Source organism: Protopterus annectens, chromosome 6.part0 (genome assembly GCF_019279795.1).
Source record: "Protopterus annectens isolate FY-2018-M chromosome 6.part0, PAN1.0, whole genome shotgun sequence".
Classification (NCBI taxonomy): Eukaryota; Metazoa; Chordata; order Ceratodontiformes; family Protopteridae; genus Protopterus; species Protopterus annectens.
The window spans coordinates 1,022,155,064-1,022,178,688 of NC_056737.1; positions in this window are offsets into that span (position 1 = coordinate 1,022,155,064).

The window sequence follows — 23,625 nt, forward strand, 5'->3', positions numbered from 1 at the left end:
ATTTGTAAATGTTTACTTAATGTATTATTAATATTCCCTTTTTTATGTTATATAAATGTTCATAAATTCGTTTGTTCAATGCTCTCTCTGACTTCCCTTTGTAGAAACTAGCACAGTCTCTACACAGGGCTAAGTACACAATACCCTTAGTATGACAGTTACCCTTCTTTAAGTAAATCCTACTGTTGCCATAATTTTTTAAGGTGATGGGTACTTCGTCCAAAATGTATCTACAATACCCACACCTACCACACCTACTAGTTCCCTTGTCCAAAGTAGTTGCACATCTATAATTGTTACTTTCGAACACCTTTTTCAGATTTGTTCCTGTTTTGGAAACAAAGTTGGGATGATCACCTACTTTGTGTACTAAGTCCTTAGTGTGCTTTAACATCTTCCAATTTCTCTGAATGAGGTCCTTAACTTCCCTTGTAATGTTACTGTATTGAAGAACCATAAGCTTGTTCACTATCCACTTCATGACCTTTTACAGTTTCTAGTGGTTTCCCCAAAATAGAATATCTAGTTGCACGACCATTTATAATTTATTCTGACACTTCCTTTATTAACCTATCAGGGTAACCCCTTGAACTAAATAAATCAGAAATAAAATCAATTTCCACTAAAAAAATCATCCCACTCTGATGTCATCCTGGCCACTCTGACCATTTGGCCCTTGACTATACTCCTTTTTTTGTTTCCAGGGGTGGTCACTGTTGTAGGGGAGGTAGGAATTACTAAAAGTATTTTTCCTATAAATTCTTGATTTTAGTCCCCCATTAGTTTTGTCTAACCTCACATCTAAATAATCAGTTCCACCCTGGTCAAAATTAAATGTAAATTTTAAGAATCCAGTGGTGGAATTTAAAAACTCAACAAACTCCACAATAGTGTTCGCTGGTCCTTCCCAAATAATAAACAAATCGTCCAAGAAGCGTCAGTATAATTTGATGTTGTTGTAAAAATCTGAAAGGAAAAAATGCTGCAACTCCCATTGTAAAAGGACAAGGTTAGCGTAGATGGGGGCACAAGCTGCCCCCATAGCTACACCTCTAACCTGCTTGAAAGTTTCCCCCTCAAAATACACAAAATTGTTTTCCAACACAATTCTCATTAATTCTATTAACAGGTCAATATCAAAGCTCAAGGTGGACTTTCTGTCCTTCAAAAGTAGCCAAAAGTAATCTAAACCCTCATCAGTTGAAATACAGGTGAATAAGTCAACCACATCAATGGTTAAAAAATAAGTAAGTAAAAATAAGACTTCCCACTGGCACAGCTATAAGGTTGACATCTTAGCTGAATGGTCAAGCCAAGACCTCTACCACCCTCTCTCTCCAACCAGTGTTTGTGTCTCTGTCGAAGTAGCTGACACACACACTCTTTGAGGTTTTATTTATACATGCACACATGCACTCACACACCTGGAAAACTCTGGCACAGGTTTACTAGCTATGCCCCCTTTTGACCAGAGTATAAAGTAATTATCTCTGCCGTCAACCAACTTCTTATCAGCTGTTTTAATGCCCTTAACAAAGGGTGTCCAGTCTTACTGTGTAATGTTGCTATTAATACAAATGGTAGTTTGACGAAAAGCAAGGCTATTAGGAGTGGCCTACACAGTGTCACCAAATAAATATGCAAGTATCCTCAGAACTTAAATATCTCTAGACAGATCAGCCACAATGAAAGGTTTGCATATATTTAAAAATAGATAATAAAAGAACAAGAAAAATACTCAGTATATATTCACAGTGACATCAGAGTTCAAAACTATAGGAAATATTTAAAACAACATTGCAGAACAGTCTCAAATAAATAAAGAAAAACATCTAAACTATGCTCATCTATATTCCTGATTGAATCTAAGAGAATTACTATACCCTAGTTATACTTAAGAGCAAGGCAGATGTGGTGAATGGATCTGCTAGTTGTTGTCAGGTCAAAGACAAAATACTGAATACTGTCTCTCTCTTTCTCAGAGACTTCCTAAATTAAGACCTCGAATATTACTGCTGGGATAGCTTACAAAATGACATCATTTCTTGTCATCTGACTCTATCCTAGGTGAACCCCCCCCCCCACTGCTGGAATCTGGCAGTATTTAACATCTACCTGTGAGAATGAATAGACTTCAGATCTTTGGCAGATGCTGGAAGTGCTAAAACAATTGCATCCCTACACATTGGAAGACTAGTAATTATTTCACCTTACAGACAATACAGAAAGCTCCATAGTTTTAGACATTGTGTCTCCTGGCTGCAGTGAAACTGAAAGATATCATCTTTTATTGTGTAGCCATAAAGTCATTTAATTTCAGCTATTTTTCTGAAGTTTTGCTGGACTGAAGTTAACTTCCTGTGTTCCAGTTTCTCTTGTTAAAATATATACATTTATTTTATTTATTTATTTATTTATTTAACATTTGTTTACTGTGCCTCATTATGGAATTCTTCCATGGGTGTGTGTGCGCTTCTGATGGATGTCATTATCCACAGTTCCAGGGTGTAACCAGCATCCTCCAGTAAATGGCCATGTGGGATGTCCCCCCTAGCAAACATCTGGTACAGCTGTGATGTGTGCCAGATATGGGAGTCATGATAACTACCAGGGTTGCCAGCACACACATACATGATAATCCCCTGTGTATTGCACATGACTTGGCAGTTGATGGAGTGGTACCCCTTGTGGCTAATGTAGATTCTATCCTGCTCACAAGGTGGTGCCTAGATGTGTACATGAGTGCAGTCTATGGCACCCAGTACTTCAGTGCAGTGTGCTACATGATAGAAGTGCTGCATATTGCTGACCTTCACCTCAGGGGACAGGGGGAAAGATATTTGCTCACTGGCATGTGGTAGCATGGCATCTAGGAAATGGTGGAGTACCCTGGATGCTGATGCCTGTGAGACCACCACCATGTCCCCAGCTGGCTTTTGAAAAGTACCTGTAGCTCGAATCCTAAGGGCTACACATACTTTTGTTTCCACTGGGTTGGGATCCTTCTGTTAGCTCTGGCACTGAGTTGAGTGTGACAGAGCTCAGTGAGTTCTTATAAAATGTGCCTATCCACACTGTAGCACTCTACAATCTCCAACTCATGTAGCTCCTGGAAGGTTACCCTGGGCATGAACACTCTTCTTCTTGGCCAAGGCCTATTGTCAGCAGAACCAGTAGCAATGACTTCAGCATCTAGCACATACAGATGTAGAATAGCTGCAGCAACCCTTAGCATTATGTCAGTTAAAATTTCCAAGTCTCTACTCCAACAGTTCAGAGTATTGAGGGGAAAGTCAGAATGTAGGGTGTATGCATACTTTATACAGTTCTGCTGCAGGTCACCATGTGGAATTGGCTAATTATGATGCAGGCCACCTGCCTAGGATACAACTGACATAATTTAGTCCCGCAGCACAACTCATACAAAAGTATATATTATTAATTGACTATATCCGCTTTTAACTGATAGCTGGCTACGCCACAACTGTGACTTGTGTGGTCTGTTTGTACAAATATGCTACGCTAAGTGGCAACCTGCACAAACACACACACACTGAACACTAATACATCCTAAAAGTAACATGACACAGCCCTCCGATGTCATCCACATCCAGTGGAAATATCAACACTGTGTAGGAGCCTACACAAAGTGGATATGCAGACACGGTTGCTCCTTTTAGCAATTCAACAAATGCACCTCATTTGCTTACATATTCATGCTAACAGCCTGGAAACTACATGGTTCATAGCCGTGTAAGCTGGATAACAGCAGGAATGCACCATTGTGCAGACCTGATGCAAGGTCCTGCAGTATATCTGTCTAAAGTACATTATGTGTTATTTTACATTTTTTTTTATTCTTCTATTAAGCATGTTTGCACAATGTGGCACATAGTGCAAACATGGAAATTAATAAAAAAAATATTAATGTCACATATTCCCTGCCTATTTCAGGCATCCACAATGCATCTATAACACATATATGTATGTGATCTAACCTTTTCAGGGGAATTATGCCCATATTTGTGGAATTTTACATCCCCTTCTTTCTGTGTAGACTCCTGTACACAGAAAATTTCTGCATACACTACGGACACAGACACAGAGTCTACACAGATGCCTTATCGGTTGTTGAATTGCTCCTCCAGGCTAATTATCATGAAATTCACCTACTTAAGCCAAAATTTGCATTGCACGGAACTTTCCCTATTTGCGTGTGCTTATGTAGCACTAAGCAGGGTTTACTGAATCTAAAACTGTTTGCGCCCCTGTGTATGCATCACAGCATGATAAGGACACAGAAAAAATTTCATGTAAGCTTTAATGAATTCCCCCTAATATTATTTGCATTTTTTCCTTAAATTAGTAATCTTTCTCAATAAATTTAGTACAATTGGCTAGTTCACTGAATAAAAGACTCTAGTTAAAAGAAATAACAAAACGTTACCTTATCACCTGCTTGAACTCAGTGAAAGTCATTTTTCAGTCTCTTTACCACAAATGGTATCAGCAGTAATCCCAGAGCCACTGTATTTTTTTCAAATTACAGTTTGAGGAATGCAGTGTGCTCAGCTCCTGTGGAAGTGATTGTTATACAAAGTAACACAGGCAGGGCAATGACAGGCAAACATTATTATTACGTACTTGCTTAATTATACAATCTGCAATCTGATTATTACACTCCTGCTTAATTATACAATCTGCAATCTGATTATTGCACACCCATTTAATTATACAATCTGCAATCTGATTATTACACACCTGTTTAATTATGTAATCTGCAATCTGATTATTGCATGCCTGTTTAATTATAGAATCTGAAATATGCAGAGAATTCCAGTCTGGCCTGTCATTGTCCAGTTTATAACTTTGGGCAACCGAGGGGGAACCAAGTCTACCGAGGAGCAAACTGATCAAAGCTGGTAGCTGAAGCTCACCCTTTGGCCACTATGAGCCATTTTCAACAAAAAGACCCCCCCCCCATCTGGCCCCCAGGAAAGACATGCATGGGCATGCTGACACACACTCAAACACACGGACACACGCACGCGCACGCACACACGCACACACACAAAACACAAGCATATATACAAACACGCACGCACAATCGCATACGCAGACACAGACACATACGCACGCGCGCTCGCACACACACATACACTCGCGCGCGCACACACACACACACACAGATTAGCATTGCTTCCCCTTCCTGGCAGTTATAATTTGAGTCCTTTGAGAAAGATTTTGTTGTCTGCAGTCGATACTAATATTTATTTAATAACTTGCCTGATTTGTCTTCCGAGCAATGCTCTTGCTTTTCTCCCCTGTTTTCCTGACCTGTGTTTTGCTGTAAAGAAAACTGATAATAGTGTCACTGGCAGAAGAGATCATTCATAGTTTTTCTCTGTGGCAACCTTATGTGTTCAGTGAGAAACTCTGACAATAACTGTTTAATCTCAAGGGCACGTCTTGAGATGTGTAATCCAGTGAACACAGCAAGATGAATTCACAGGCTTCTCAGGGGCAGCAGGGAGACAAAAGCCTTTTATTTGTATGGTAGAATGTTGTTTGTTACAGCAGCATTTAAAGCAGCCCTTGATATCAGAACTTAATGGCATTTAATTTACAGTATAATATTTAATATAAATCCCTGCCTGTCATAGATTTCACATGCCCATCAATATGTCAATGCCATTGAATTTAAAGTTGCTAAGTAGTGTTGTAACAAAAATGGCACAGCAAACTAAAAAAGCATAGAATCTATAATCATTATATTCGACACAGAGATTTCCACCCCTCAAACTTCATACTACATGCACTGTTGTCAAGAAAATATAATGGAGATCTTTTTTAAGGTGAACATTTAACTTTTCTAGATGCTGCTTAGGAGAGTTAGGCAGGCAATAAATTTATAATTCTGTGTTATATTACAGGAATGCAGTGATACTGCTAATATTAGGACGTTCTTTGAAAACATTTTTGTACCAGAATAAGAAGGAGATTAGGTACCGTAATGTATTCTGATTTTTGAGTAGTGACAGTAAGGAAAGGGATGTCATCATTTAATGAGAGAATGAGGAGTCGGCCACCTGTTACTCTCAACATTTATTTTTTTCCATTTGATCACAAAAAATTTCCATCACAGCTGAGCCCATTTTCAGTGAAGGCTCAAGAAGAACAGCTCCAAATTAAAAAAAAATGTACAAAATATTTTACATGAGAATACTCACACCTTTGGCATATAGAATTTTTGTTAATACACAAGAGTAGATAATAAAATGTTCAACACATTTTCCAAAGCATTTCAAACTTAAAATTAATAGCACATGAATAATATACCTCAACATTTGCAGATGATTTTAAATCTACATAATGTTTTTCAGTGTTTGAAGTAATTGTTCCTATTTGGATGATACTTGCATACAGACAGGGACAAATCCTTTTGGTTTTGTGTACCCAGAAGTACTAGGAATTCATTCTCAGTGTTGGGCTGGAAACACGGCTTTATAAAATCTTGAAGTTTATTCCAATTATGATATAAGTCAGACTGTTTCCTGTACAGATACAATAACAGCCTTCTGGCACAATGTTGCAGTTGTTAGCATTGCTGCTTCACAATGTTCATCTTTCCAGTTTTATCCTCAGCTGAAGAGTCTTCTTTCTAGAGTCTGCACATCTTCCGTCTATTTTTTAATCATTTTTTTGGGTGTGGTGATGGGTGGATTATGTCAGTTTCCTCCTAATTCCAACAGATATACTGTAAATAAATGTGTGTGTGTGTGTGTGTGTGTGTGTATGTGTGTGTGTGTGTGTGTGTGTGTGTGTGTGTGTGTGTGTGTGTGTGTGTGTGTGTTTGTGTGTGTGTGTGTGTGTGTTGTGTGTCTGTGTGCAGTTGTGTGCGTATGCATGTGCATGGGTGTGGGGATGTTTGCGTGTGTGTGTGTGTGTGTGTGTGTGTGTGTGTGTTGTGTGTCTGTGTGCAGTTGTGTGCGTATGCATGCGCATTTGTGTGGGGATGTTTGCATATGTGTGTGTGTGTGTGTGTGTGTGTGTGTGTGCCTGTACCAGTGTACATGTGTATGTGTGTGTGTGTGTGTGTGTGTGTGTGTGTGTGTGTGTGTGTGTGTGTGTGTGTGTGTGTGTGTGTGTGTGTGTGTGTGTTGCTGTGTGTCTCTGTGTGCAGCTGTGTGCGTATGCATGTGCATGGGTGTGGGGATGTTTGCATGTGTGTGTGTGTGTGTGTGTGTGTGTGTGTGTGTGTGTGTGTGTGTCATTAACAATGTTGCATCACCTGCACATTGATTGATGGAATGGCTGAAAATTACTGAATATTCTGTTCATCAAAGTTTAACATTTCAGATTAATGAAACTTCAAATGCATGTGGGTAAAGTAAGTGTAGGCTTGGGAAACTAATGCCAGCACGTTCAGATATCCAGAAGGACTCAGCACTCATGGTAGGAGTATTTCTGTGAGTGTGGGTGGATAAGAGTTAGAGTAAGAGTTAAGTACTCAGGTAGATTTAATGTAGTTGGTGTGAGTGTTGGTACATTCATTTATGTGCATGTCTCAGCTGGCTTGCTTAGTGGAAGAGTCATTAAAATGTTTTTCCAAAGGTAATGTGCAGGATTAGGGTTAGGGTCAAGGTTAGGGTTAAGGCTTATGGTATTAGTAGGGTGGTGCTGGCAAGTCTCCTTCACCAATTTACTCATGTGTGCTAACCCTAACACTACCCTGACCTTAACCTTAACCCTTCCCATAACTTTATACAGCCCCTTTCCTTAATACTACCAAAAAACAACACACTCAGACACACCTCCCACAGACAAGTATAACATTAAACCTGTCCCCTTACCTAAATCTTACTTTAAGCCTAACTTGTAAACACTCATTCTTACATAAAGTCCTACTCATAATGCTGAAACTTTTGATATATATGAAAGCTTCAGAATTAACACACTCACTTACCTTAAACCAAAGCACATCACCCCAACATTAAACAATTTAGCAATCCCCACATTCTATACAATGAGTGTTTGACATACAAACACAGTTTAGTTTTGTCAATGAAAACAATATATCTGACAGACTAAACTGCACCTATACACTCTGTGACCTACTATAGAACACCCCTGAATTAGACAGCATGCATTGTCATGCACTGTGTAGTACCATACATTTAGATAACGTACCATTTTACATAGCATATAATACTATACTAGTAGATCACATGCTCGTGGACACACTACATAATACCACACAATTACACACACCCTTCTCTTCTTCTCTTCAATCTAAATCTTAGAGCCTTTTTCTACTTGTATTAACAGTTAATAACAACACCACCTTGTTTTCACTACCTCACTAAGTTTGAGCTGTGTGCTACAGCAACACTAGCATGATCGTATTACCACTCTAGCTCTGTTCTCTGTAAGATTAGGACATATTAGTAGGAAATTAATACTTAGTTTTATTTCTTAAATCTCACTGAATGATTAACCAGCTTCTTATTCTTGTATTTACTTTGATTGAAATCCTCTGCTACTGTAAATATGTGCAGATATAACACTATGTAATTCTCTTGCCTTGAAATGTATGATATAACTTTTGTAATATTGTTGTTTGTTGAATGTATCCATGTAAATGTCTTGTCATGTTTATTCTTGTCTGGAGCTTTTCTCCTTGGGTCTCCACTGAAAACAGGCCTTTGGCTCAGCTGGACTAACTCAGTTAACAAAAGACAAATAAATAAATAAATTAGATAGCATGCTTTGTCATGTATTGTATGTTGTCATTTTATTGACATAACCTCTCACATACTGTCTACCACAAATGAGACAACATGCTCTGCCATGTACTATGTAATACCATACATTCAGATAACATACTGTTTTACATACCACATAATACTATGCCAGTATATCACATGCTCTGTGACATACTACATAATACCACAGAATTAGATAGCATTCTCTGTCATGCATTGTACCTTGACATTTTATTGACATAACCTCTCACATATTGCTTACCACACATGAGACAAAATGCTCTGTCATGTACTGTATAACACTATACAATTAGACAACATACTGTTTTCAAACAATAAAATACCATGCTAATCACTAGCTCTGTGGCATACTACATAATACAAGAGAATTAGAGAGAATGCTCAGTCATGTGTTGTGTAATATAATCAGTAGATATACTGTTTTACATACCGAATAACACTGTACAATTGTATCACATGCTCTGGGACATACTGCATAATACAAGAGAATTAGATAGGATGCTCAGTCATGTATTGTGTAATATAATATATTAGATATACTGTTTTACATACCGGATAACAATATACAATTGTATCCCATGCTCTGGGACATATTGCATAATACAAGAGAATTAGATAGGATGCTCAGTCATGTATTGTGTAATATAATATATTAGATATACTGTTTTACATACCGGATAACATACTGTTTTACATACTGAGTAATACTATGCCATTGTATCACATGCTCTGTGGCATACTACATAATACAAGAGACTTAGATAGGATGCTCAGTCATGTATTGTGTAATATAATACAGTAGATAACATACTGTTTTACATACTGAGTAATACTATGCCATTGTATCACATGCTCTGGGACATACTACATAATACAAGAGAATTAGATAGGATTCTCAGTCATATATTGTGTAATATAATACAGTAGATATACTGTTTTACATACCGAATAACACTATACAATTGCATCACATACTTTAACTATCCTCGCTGTGCTTAATTCTCTAATATAGACCTCCATGGTATCCATATCACTCCTATCATCAAGCTATTTCTCTCCTCAATAGCATGTTTCTTCTTATTCTATGTGCACCTCCTACCAAGGCTCCATAACTAACCCTTATTCATCCCCTACACTGTCCTATTCACAAATTAGTCAAACAAAATTACACCATTTCCCTATTGACCCCTGTCTATGCAACCATCACAATGCCACTCTACATAAATATATGTCTCAAAAAGCCTCACCCCTCACTACAACTAGGCCAATATCTCCTTCTTTACCAAACTTAAATCATCTCTTGTTAACTTACTCCTCTCAGGTGACATTCATCCCAACACAGGGCAAGTATCTAACTCTTTATATCCCTCAACCCCCTTAAATCCCTCACCTAACACCATATGCACTTTCTCCCCTTCAGCTTCCAAAACCCTGTTGATACTATCCAAAAATGTTCATACTATCTGTAATAAAATCACTTCCATTCACTCCTGGATCAAACTACACCCCCTAGATATCCTCAACCTCACTGAAACCTGGCTAAAACCCCATATGTCTGACTTTGAAATGCTTCCACCTTGTTACAAAATTATTCACCAATATAGACTTAAGAGAAAAGGTTGAGGTGTACCTATTTTATGCTCTAAACATCTCTCTCCTCTTTCCATCAACCAACCAAACTTCTGCCCTGCAGAAGTCCTCATTGCAAACTGCAAACTAAACAATCACAAAAAGATAGCCATAGCTGCCATCTACATTCCACCTGGTAACAACATCCCTACTCTTGAACTCTTCCTCTCCTGGATCTCACAACTATCTCATATGAAACCATTACTCTAGGAAATGCTAACATAGACTGGGATGCCCTAACCATAGACTCATCAAACACCTGCATCAATATCTATGTATATATATCTCCCAGCTAATCTCTACTACAACATGTCTTAAAAACCAGCCAACACTGGCACCACTCTGGATTGGATCCTCAACCCCATACCAAACATTTACCGCAATACCACCAGCTTGCTAAATATCTTAAGTGACCACCTTCCTATCTCAGTTCAAAGCCATACACCCCGACTTTTTAAATCCCACTATTATAGAAACTGCCACAAACTCTCAAATTTCAATCCCGATACCTTTAATAACTTGCTCTCCTCAATCAACTGGTCTTTCCTACATGACCTAGCCCTTGATGATGCCATACTTTAATTTACAAACACCTTCCTTAATACTTTAACTCCCTAGCACCCATTAGGAAAATTAGAGATTAAGCCAAATATGCATCCTTGTTATCCTAACCCACTTGCAACCTTATGCTCAAGAGAGATAGTGCCTGTACAAATTGGAAAAACAATAAATCCCCCTCGTCTCCAAACTTATAGAGAACTCTGTAATCTTACTAAAAAGCAAGTAGACTTAGATAAAAACATTACTACCAAAAATCTCTCAACAATCCATGCAACAACCCCAAGACATTTTCACATTCACTTAACAAATTACAACATTCAGGTAACCCATCATCTCCAAACCCTTGTCCCAACAGCTCTTCCTATGATACTGCCTCCTTCCTTAATACCTTCTTCATTAACACCATACAAAAATTGACCAAAACAGACACTAGCCCACTACCTACCTCCTCTCATCCTTCTTCTTCACCAAACACTCCACCCTCACCCTTAAGCCCTTCCCTACAGGTTAAAAGCCTGTGTTTGCACTTGTTTCCCACATTTCCTGTAACTAGTCTAGTCCAGATACAGATATGCTGTATCCAGGACTGTCTGAAAGCTTCTGAGCAGTGCCAAAGTCTGCCCTTCAAATTTTCCCCTCCATCTACTAGTTCTCTTCTCTCCTGCATTTTACTAGCTTATTAGTCTAGCACTTAACCAGACTTCTTGTAGTAATTATTGTAGCACACAAAAGTGCTATCAGCATTAAACGTTCTAAAAGGAAACAGCTCCAGTACTTATTATTAATGCCCACCCTTCCCAGCATGTCTAAAGGTCAGTTCCCTGTGCTTTCTCCTATTAACCTGGTGAAATTCGGCATCCTGAGGCAATGTAACAACTGCCTCATGTACACCGACAACCCTTTCCTCTTACTTCACAACATTCAGACTGCGAGCGATGCACTTATATATCCAAATTGGAAGCCACACACTCTCCAGCCAAGACTGGAATAGCTGGTCAAGAGGAGAAGGTCAACACTTGCACCACACCACATGGAACACATAGCCCTCCAGAACACACACCAGCACTGACTTCACATAAAAACACAAGCCAAGCACCCACTTTTACAGATGTTCTCAATAAAAATCTACCAAACAGCAGAAAACTCCAAGGCAGAAATGCACTCGACCACCAGAACACAACACTAATCACGAGACACATAACTCTCCTAAACAGTGAGCCACTCAACCAAAGCCCTTAAGGCAAAACAGCATGCCCAACACACTAGTCATAGGTGACTCGATAGAGAGGCACACTGATGTCCCACTCACTAGGTTGAATAAGGAGAAAGTAACAGTCAGCTGCCTGTTAGGGGCCAGGATCTGCCACATAACAGATGCACTCAGGTCCCTCAACAACAGGTACAAAAATAACTCAGTAGTTGTATATGTGGGTGTGAATGACCTGAGATGTACCTCCTTGGACTACATGAAAAGAGACATGGAGGAGCTCTTGGATTATGTAGCCCAGGTGGTTATAAACCTAGCCCTAAGCAGTATCCTACCATCACCCAGAATGATACCACAGTACAAGCATTATTGGCTAATTTTCTGGTGTCACTCTAAGGGGATCCTGTCTGCCTGGGATGACATGATTGACAGACCTCAATGCTTTGCCAGAGGTGGACTGCATCTGTCACCCCTGGGCTTCCAGATACTGGCCAAGGCTCTTGCCACCCCTATAGTGCCTTTTCTATGTGGTGTTCCAAAGACAAAATTACCACCATAAAAAATACAAACAAATGCAATCTGAGGGTCATGCTGCTCAACGCTAGAAGTCTAAATCTCAAAATGCACTCACTCGAAGCACTCCTTAAAAAGGAGAACATCGACATTTGTGCTGTAACAGAGATCTGGTTCAAGGCAGTAGAAAGTACCCCTACACTACCAGGCTATAACTCTTTCTACACCTTTCGGCCCCAGAAATTGGACCGAAGTCCAAAGGTGGTGTTATTTCCATTTTCATAAAGGATGCACACACCTCCAAACTGATAGCCCAGCATAACACATCAGAGATACTGCAGGTCCAGCTAACACTGGGTAAGGCAGCGATTGAGGTCATAGCCTGCTATAGGACTCCAACCATGTCCCAAGACTCACACTCCACATTCCTAAGCACCCTGGAGAATATCAGGGTCCAGCCTAACACTCTAATACTAGGCAACTTCAACTATCCCTCCATTAGCTGGGAAAACTACTCAAGTACCAATACACTTGCCCAACATTTCCTGGAATTCATTAATTTCAATGCCCTGGACCAGCTCGTTCTTACCCCCACTAGAGGTAGCAACATCCTTGACCAGCTCATTACTAACATCGGAGACTATTGCTCTACACCAGTAGTCAACTCCTCCTTGGTTAAATCCGACCACAAACTCATCACCTTGGAAATCCACATCCCTCCCACCCCCGCAAAGGTAACCACCATGAAAAACTTCTCCAAAGCTAACTTTGGGCTCCTAAAAACAAAGATGGCTAACTTCATGGCACCCATGCAAATGGAGAATAGTTGCATGACCGGCGAATCATACATCAATGCACTGTATGAACACGTATACAAATGCATGGATCTCGCCATACCCAATAGAATCAATATGCTCTCCTCCAAAAAAAGGAAGCCAGTCTGGTGGTCCCTTGCTATAAACAAACTCTACAACAAAAAGAGGAAACTGATGTGGAATAAGGTGAAATCCCAAGACTGGAAAAACTCCCTTAACAGCCTTAACAAAGGGTTGAGATCCGTCATCAAATCCTCTAAAGCTAGCTATGAAACCAGAATTGCAGCAAATAGTAAAGACAACCACAAGGCCTTCTATAGTTAGGTAAAGAATCTCCATGGCAGTACCCAGATTTCCTTTGAGCTACTGCACAATGGTACCACCTATACCGAGCTAACAGATATTGCAAATATACTGACTGACAGATTCATAGGTTCATAGGTAGGTACTAGGCTATCTGCCCGAGGGCATTTATAAGCCTAGCCAGAGTGTGTCGGCTTTCGCCACCCCATTGATTAATTAACTGAGCCTCTGTCAAGCAGAGCCAATGAAGTGATCCCAGGGGTGTACTTTCTGCTACCCATCCACTCGTCAAGGCTTCTCTTGAAGAGTGTTAGTGAGGGTCTCTGCCTAATGTAGTTAGGAATTTTGTTCCAAAGCATGGGGAGTCTCTGTGACAGGAATTTATCCCTCCAGCATGTTCTATTTATTGTTTTGGTGAGGTTTAGCTCACTAGAGCACTTGGCTTGCAGTGACTTGGATTTCTTTAGGTGGAGCATGTCCATCAATTCTGAGTTGAACATGGCTTTGTAAGTAAGGCAGAGATCACCTCTGAGTAAGCGATATGCCACTGAGTACAGCCGGAGTTTTTTCAGTGGGGCTGCATAGGACATATGTTTGAGGCCAGTAATCCTCTTGGTGGGGTGCTTTTGTGGTCTTTCAAGCTGTTGGAAATGTCTTGTGAGGTACATCCCAAATGGGGCATTGTACTCTATGATGGGTCTGATGAGTGACGAGTAGAGGGGCACTATAACCTCTTTATTTCTAGATGCAAACCCCTTAGTAATTAGATGGGCCACATAAAAGGATTTCCTAACTACTTTGGTGATATGATTGTCAAAGGAGAGATTACTATCTACCTGAGTCCCCACATCTCTTATTACCTCTTCTGTATTAAGGGGGCTGCTGCCTATGTGGTAATTCGTGGGTGTTTTGTTTTTCCCAAATGGGATGACTATGCATTTTTTGGCATTTAGCTTGAGGCCATGACTTTGACACCAAGTGTCTGTCTCAGTAAGGCCTTTTTGGAGGATGTCCGTGTCAGCCAGAGAGTCAATTATGGCTCCCAGTTTGCAGTCATCAGTGAACTTGGTTAGCCATGGTCCTCCTGTGTTTTCCTGTACTTCTGAGAAATATATGCCGAACAGTAGTGGTCCCAGAACTGAGCCTTGCAGGACACCACTTGTGACTGGTTTAGAGTCAGACCAGGAGCCTGCTATTCTTACCATGTGAGTTCTGTCTGTAAGCCAGTTGGCAACCCATCCTGTGATGTAGGGGTTTATGTTCAGGCTGGTGAGTTTTTCTATAATACCCGAGTGAAGAATGGTGTCGAACGCCTTGGCGAGATCAAGGTAGGCTGTTTGAACCACCTTTCCCTCATCTATGGCCTTGGTAACTGTCTCGAAGAAGTCAACCAGGTTTAGTAGGCATGATCTGCCCTTAACAAAGCTGAACTGGGTCGGGTCAGGTGTTTGGAGGTTCCCAATGTCTTTGTTAATGAGTTCCATGATGATGCGCTCCATAGCCTTGCAGACCAGGCTAGTCAGGTTTATGGGGCGATAGTTACCAGGGTCAGTTGTGGCTCCTCCTTTGTGGAGTGGAATAACCATTGCTGTGCACCATTCTATAGGCACATAGCCCGTGGAGAGGCAGAGGTTGAACAGCGTGTTTAGGTGGGGGGGTTAGTTCATTCTGTAGTTCGTGCAAGATGCAGCCTGGAACACCATCTGGCCCCATTGATGCTGTGTTTTTGGCTTTTGAAAGGGCTGTTTTCACCTGTGCTTCTGTGATTTCTGGGACACTACACTTTTCTGGTATTGTTGTGTACCCTTTTGAAGGTGAGGGGGAAGTGAAGTTTGCACTGAATCTATCTGCCAGTATGTTGGCAATATCAGTAGTTTCGGTATATTTTGTGCTGTTTTGCACTATCTCAGAGCATATCTGTGACTTGTCACTTAGATTTTTGACATAGCTAAAGAAGGCTTTGTGGTTATCTTTCGAGTCCTTGGCTATTTTTCTTTCGAAGTTAGCATTGGATGATTTTATGAGGGACCTTAGTTTCTTACTGATACTGATCAGGGATGTCTTTCTTTCTTTGGATTTGCTTTTTTTCTGAACTAGTTTCCTCCTTTTGTTGTATAACCTGTTTATGGCAGGGGTCCACCAGACTGGTTTCCTTCTCTTAGGGGAGTGAGTCTTGGTTTTGCTAGGGATGGCACGATCCATGCATCCTTGTAGGTGCTCATAGAATGCAATTGTAAAGGATTCTGCATCTTGGGCAGTGTTATCCTTTAGCGTGGGGGCTGTGAAACTTACTACCTTTGACTTAAGTAAGGTGAAGTTTGCTTTAGAAAAGTTTTTCACTGTGATTTCTTTGGTTGGGGGTGGTGGTGGGGTGTGGACATCCAGGGTGATTAGTTTATGGTCTGATCTAACCAGTGATGGGTTGACCTCCGGTACGGAGCACCTGTCGCCCATGTTGGGGATGACCAAGTCCAATATGTTGTGGCCTCTGGTAGGGGAGTTTACCAGCTGATCCAGGGCATTTGAGTTGATAAATTCCAGAAAGTGCTGAGCCTGGGAGTTTGTACTCAAGTAGTTTTCCCAGTTAATGGTAGGGTAATTGAAATCTCCCAAGATCAGGGTGTTCGGTAGGACCTTCATGTTTTCCAGTGTCTCCAGAAAGGCAGAGTGGTGGTCCTGGATCATGGAGGGTGATCTGTAGCAGGCCACAATTTGCATTGCAGATTTGCCCGATGTTAGTTGCACATGGATGATCTCAGAGGTATCATGCTGCACCACTAACCTGGAAGTGTGGGTATCCTTGATGAATATGGATACACCCCTTCCTTTTGTGTTTCGGTCCATGTTCTGTACCCAAAATGTGTGGTATGAGTTGTAGCCCGGTAGTGCTGGAGTGCTTTCTGGAGCCTTGAACCAGGTTTCAGTTACTGCACAGATGTCGATGTTCTCCATACTTAGGAGTGCTTTGAGCACATGCATTTTGAGATTTAAACTCCTGGCGTTGAGTAGCATAACCCTGAGATTTTTACTTGTACTGTTTACGGAGGTGGGTTTGAATTTTAGGCCTTCCCTAAAAAAGGCATTATGGGGGCAGCAAGAGCCTTGGCCAGTATTCGAAAGCCAAGGGGTGACAGGTGCAAGCCATCTCTTGCAAAGTAACGCGGCTTGTCGAGCATGTCATCCCAGGCTGACGGACACTGGATCCCCTTTGAATGACACCAGAAGCTTAGCCAATTGTTGAAACTGATAATTTTTTTCTTTATACTGAGGTATCATTCTTGGTGAGGGCAGGATGCTACTCAGGGTCAGGGTCATACCCGCCTGGGCTACATGATCAGAGAGCTCTTCCATGTCTCTTTTCATGTAGTCCAGGGAGGTATGGCTCAGGTCGTTCACACCAACATGAAAAAGAAGTTATGTACCTACCATAATGTTCCATGTTAATTGTCTTCTTCTCGCCTTCTTTCTTGCTGGTTGGGTTCGGAGCCAATCCTCAGCTCCGACTCGGCCATCTTCAAAAGCTCAACAGCTGCTTACTGGCTCGAAGCCCCCCTATATCCCATGATGCCGTGCGCTAGATACCCAGATCTTGTTTGGCAAGTCTAACTGCAGACATAATAATAATAAGGGAATCCTATCCTAGAATGCAAAAATCCTACTGGAGAGACTACTAGTCAGATAGGAATAGCCAGAGAAGACTCAGCCAGTGAAAAATCAAGAAGAACTCTTCTCGGTCCACTAGGATAGGGGGGTGGAGGGGGGGACGCAAGAAAGAAGGCGAGAAGAAGACAACTAACATGGAACGTTATGGTAGGTACATAACTTCTTTCTGTTAAGTTGTCTATCTCGCCTTCATTCTTGCTGGTTGGAACAGCGTCCCTAGCACCTATACTCTTGGGTGGCTCATCAGAAAAGACTCTTCAGAACAGTGGAATCAAAATCAGCTCTGCTCCTGGAAACCAAATCCAACTTGTAATGCAAAATGAAAGTATGTGGGTTGGCCCATGTAGCCGCAGCACAAATAGATTCCATGGGCAACCTAGCCTGAAAGGCCACCGAAGTAGCTAAAGCACTGGTGGAGTGACCTTTTGGTTTAACTGGCAATTCTTTATTCCTCAGATGATATATGAATGTGATGATAGAAGTCAACCACCTAGATAAGCTTACTTTGGAGACCGGAAGACCTTGTTTACCTACTGCATAAGACAGGAAAAGTTGGTCTGATTTTCTAATGTCCTTGGTTCTATGCAAATAAAAGCATAGCTGCCTGTTAACATCTAACTGATGCAACTTATATTCTGCCCTGTTGGAGTGGTTAGGGAAAAACACAGGAAGGTCTATGGACTGATTCAAGTTACTCTCTGAAGAGACCTTCGGAAGGAAGAAAGGATTAGTCCTAAGAGCAACCCTGTCATTGTGGAACACGAGGGGGACGGACAGAAAGAGCCTGGAGTTCCGAAACTCTTCTGGCTGAAGTAATAGCTACCAGAAAAAGGGTTTTCCAAGATAAGAACTTCAGTGAACAAGAAGCTGCAGGTTTGAAAGGGGGCACAATTAGCGAAGTTAAAATCAAATTTAAATCCCACGGTGGTGGAGGATCTCTCACTGGGGGCCTGAGCAGAGTGGTTCCTCTGAGAAAGGTTTTACACAGCTTATGGGATATGATATTGTTTTCTGACAGGCCAATGTGAAAATTTGAAATTGCCGTTAACTGGACTCTAATTGTAGCTGAAGCAGAACCAGCATGGAAGAGTTCTGCTAGAAATTCCAAAATGGAGTGCACTGGGGCTGAAAAGGGGTCTATACTTTTTGGCTCTGCCCGGGAAGAAAAATGTTTCCACTTACTAGCATACGTTTTTCTGGTCATAGACTTTGCTGACAAAAGGATTTCTTGCACAGATGGGGAAATATCTGGGAGCCTGGCTAGGGCTGGAAGTGTTGCAACCATGCTGTGAGCTGAAGAGTGTGCAGGGATTGGTGCAGCCCACCCGATTGATGAATCAGAAGGTCTGGAACTAGGTCCAAAGTCCAAGGCTGTTCAAGAAGATAGGAGTGCAGGAACAGAAACCATATTTGTTGAGGCCAGTAAGGAGCAATGAGGGTCATTTTGCAACCCGGAACGGCAGCCTTCTGAATCAACTTCGGTATGAGGGGGAAAGGAGGAAATGCATAAAGAAGTCCCTGGGGCCAATCGTGGACTAGAGCATCTCTGGGGGAATGCCCAGGGAGTGGAAGGAGAGAGAAGAAATTGCTGCACTTGCTATTGAAGGGAGTTGCAAAAAGGTCACAGCAAGGTTGGCCCCATCTGCGGAAGATTTGGTCCGCAATTACCTGGTTCAGAGACCACTCGTGAGGCATGAGAATTGCTCTGCTCAGTCTGTCTGCTATAATGTTGGACTTCCCAGGGATGTGCATTGCAATCAGAAACTGTTGGGAAGAGATTGCCCACTGCCAGAGTCTGAGTGCTTCTCGACATAGGGGGAAGGACCTGGTTCCACCCTGCTTGTTGATGTACCACACTACGGACATATTGCCCGTTTGAACTGCAATGGTCCCGGTAGGAAGAGAGTCCTGAAGAGCCTGCAATGCTAAGAGCACGGCCATCATCTCCAAGACATTTATGTGCAGATGATACTCGTGAGGTTGCCAGGTGCTTTGGACTGTTCTGCCCTGATAATGCCCCCCCACCCGATCAGGGAGGCATCCGTGGTCACTGTAGCCACTGGAGGGGGAAGAACAAAAGGTCTGCCGTGGAGCACTGATGTGGAGACCATCTACCACGCAAGGTGTTTCTTGCATGCCTGAGTGATCATAATCGTGTGAGACATGGGAAGTTGCTGGAAGGACCATTTGGGTGAAAAGAAGCCACTGGAGAATCCTCATGTGAAAACGAGCTAGAGGAACAATTACGATAGCTGCTGCCATGAGACCTAGCGTTTGAAGGACAAACCTGGCTTGAATCCTTTTGCATGCTAATAAAACCTTGACGTGCTGACAAATCACTGAAATCCTGTCTGGTGGGAGGCTTGCTAGCATGTCTTTGGTATTTAAATTTGCACCTATAAAGGTGATAGATTGACAGGTCGAGAACGCAGACTTTTCGAAATTTATTGTGATACCTAGCCTTGAGCAAGTGCAGTCTCTGGCTCACAGGAGGTGATGTCTGGTGGTAGCAGTGAGGAGCCAGTCATCGAGATATGGAAACACCTGGAATCCTTGCCATCTCAGGTGAGTGGTAACTACTGCCATACATTTGGTAAACACCCTGGGAGCTGTGGTGAGACCAAAGGGCAGAGCTCTGAACTGATAATGGCTGGCTCCCAGCCAGAAGCAGAGGAATCTTCGGAAGCGTCTGTCCATTTTTATGTGGTAGTATGCATCCTGAAGATCTATGGAGCACATCCAATTGTCCTGACCCAGTAAGGGAAAAATGGACTGAAGCGTGACCATCCAGAATTTCGTTCTTTGTACAGACTTGTTTAGTCTGCTGAGATCCAAAATGGGTCTCCAGTCCCCTGTCTTTTTTGGTACCAAAAAGAACCTTGAGTAAATTCCGGATCCTTGTTGGTCTGCTGGGACTTGCTCAGTGGCCCTTTTTCTTAGCAGTTTTGAGACTTCTTGCACTGCTTGGTCCCTTAGATTGGGTGGAACATCTGCAAGGGACCAGTATGACTTTAAGGGGGTGCGAATGAAGGAGATTCTGTAGCCTCCGAATATGACAGACTGTACCCATTTGTCTTGTGTTATGTCTCGCCAGGCTCCTGGGTACAGTGATAGTCTTCCCCCAACTGCCTCCAGAGGTGAGCAGCTGGGCAACCCTTTAGGGATGCTGGAAGGGCTTGTCAGAGAAGGATTCTCTGCTGCCCTGGTTTTGTGGACCCCCTCTGCCATGATGGCGGTGTCTGTTAATGTTGCCTTCTCTGCCCCTGGAGGGAAACTCACCACGTGTGTCCAGCAAGGCAACTTGAAATTTCCAGAACCCCATCTTCCCACTCTTTTGACCCTCAGGATATGGTCTGGAGGGAGTGGAAAAAATGGACTCCTACAGCAGAGAGAGTCTTGCCTTCCTGCTCACACCTGGTAAGGGTATCTTTCACCTGTGATCCAAAGAAAGAGGAACCATCAAAGGTGGTGTTGGTGAAAGGCACTCTGAAATGTTCTGCGAAGTTACATAGCCGCATCCAAGCGTGCCTCCTTAGGGCTACGCCTGTGCCTGTGGCTCTACTCGCACCATCGACTGCATACAAAATGAGCCACATGGTGGAGTTTACCACAGAATTAAGAGTTGCCAGCTGGGAGGCTGCCTTAGCCTGGGCCCCCTCAGCTGATGGATCGTGGAGGGTATCTCCAAGCTCTTTCAGGAGATCCCTCTGTAGATGGGTAAAGTGGCACAGGTAATTCAGGGACCGCATGGAAAAGGTCGCTGAAGAGAATATCCACTTCCCATATCTGTCCATCATCCTGGACTCCTTATTAGGGGGATGGACAGATGAAAAAGTTTCAGCCAACTCCTTCCTTGTGGCCGCTGCTACCACCATGGCATCAACGGGGACACCCTTGGTCAAGAACTGTTTGTCCTGTGGGGCAGTAATGAACTTTGCAGGTCTTCTAGGGATAGGTTCCACTGTGTCTGGAGCCATCCACACCTTTCGAGCCACCACAGACATCAGTGGGTCGAAAGGTGGAGACACCCAGGAGGTGGAAGGTCGGGATCCAAACGCATCCAGGAATACTGACTCATCCTCGGAAGGGCTTAGGGTAGTCCAGTTTCCCCTCTGCCTAAGCATCTCAAGGATGTCTGAGAAGGAGACATCTTCAGAGGGGGATCTTGGGGACCCTTCCGACTCCTCTAAGTCAGTAATAGACTCGGGGGAGTCAACATGCTTCCTCTTGAATTTTCTCTTGCGAGGTGGCTCCTCTGAAAGATCAGGGGAGGCCTCAGAAGAGGAGGATACATCCAACGGGGTGTCCTGGAGCGCTGGATCCCCACGCTTGGGATCTGGAAGAGGGGCAGAGGCTGACGCAGGCACCCTAGGGGAGGAGCCCATGGGGTCGATCATGGAACTGACTCATGGGCCAGTACACTCCTCATCACCTCGAAGGCGTCCCTGCCCGGACACAGAGAAGGCTCAGGCTCCGATGAAACCAAAAGCCCTCTCCGCACCAAGGGAGATGGCTCCGAGGCAGATGTGGGGGCCGAGCTCACCTGTGCCAAAGCACCAAGAGGGAGAGCGGGGTCAGACATGGGTCCGATGCCACTCGCCCCCTCGGAGCCGATGAGGGAGTCTCGGCACCCAGATCCCTCCAGGGAAGGTACCATGGAAGGGATCGGAGCCGACGAAGGAACCAAAAGGGAGGGTATTGGCACCGACGGTTCCACGATTCGAACCCCAACGAGCTCTGGCTCCGAGCTCAAAGGAAGAGTCAGAGGAGGAATATCAATAGCTGTTGATGGAGCCAACTCCTGATGAGGAGGGCTGGACAACATTTTGGCAAGGGCCTGTGATTTCAAGAGCCTGCTGACCATTCTTTCCAAATCATGGTCTGAAAGTCTAGAGGACCGAGAAGAGTGGGATGATCAGTAACTACGCTCCGATTGGAGCAGGGGCGACTTTGGAGCCGAATGTATCGACTCCAAAGAAGGAGACCTGGATCTCTTTCGACTCGCAGCCAGCTCCGAAAACCATGTCGGAGCCGACTGGGAGGGAGGGACATCGGTTCCAGCTGGAGCCAAAATGGATTGTGTGGCTTCACCCAACGACAGCTCTGAACTGGGAGCCGACGGTTTAGGTGGCCTGGAAGATTTCACCAGCTGAGACTTCGACTGTGAATCTTGGGGTTTAAGCAGACCCCTCAGAATCAATTTATTTTTGCGCTCCTGCAGGACTCTTGGACTGAAGGCATAACAGATGGAGCAAGAGTCCTGCAGGTGCACAGCGCCCAGACAATAAACACAAGAAGTGTGACCATCTGTCAGAGACGTCTTCTGACAGCATGAGTCACACTTCTTGAATCCGGATGGTTTTGGATCCTTGGACATTCTTGGAAGAAAATCAAGGACAAGTTTTCACACAAAAAGTTAACGTAACCGATAAACAAAAAATTAACACACTACAGTTACCACAACCCACTACAAGTACTACTACCACAAATAATAACAAATTTATCACTAACACTACAAGTTATAGAGAAAAAGTTTTTTTTTTTTTTTTTTTAAAGGGAGATAGAAAAGAAAGGTTAACCTCTAACTCAAATGGAAAGAACCTTTCTGTAGAAAAGGGAGAGAAGGGGGAGGGGAACTCTCTAATTTAAACGAGTTTCTTAAGGAAGGGAAAGCTATCTAGGAAAAAACTAACTACAATCAATAAAGTCAACTATCGACTAATTCTACACTACAATATAGTATTTTTACAAGAAAATAACAGTAAATAACAGTAATAATAAAGAAGCTTATATGACCTGAGCCAGTAGAACAACCTCGCAGCAGAAGCGGCAAATAAGATCTGGGTATTTAGCGCCAGGCATCATGGGATATAGGGGGGCCTTGAGCTAATAAGCAGCTCTCGAGCTTTTGAAGATGGCCGAGCCGGAGCCAAGGATTGGCTCCGAACCCAACCAGCAAGAATGAAGGCGAGATAGACAACTTAACATCAATGATTACCCCTCTCCTCCCCAAAGCACCAATCACAAATACCAGTAGATTGCCAGGTACCCAGTATTACTGCTGCACAGGTTAAAACAGCACTGTGTAAGGCCAGGAATACAGCATCAATGGTCCCTGAACATATCCCTGGTTGTGTTCTACATGAAC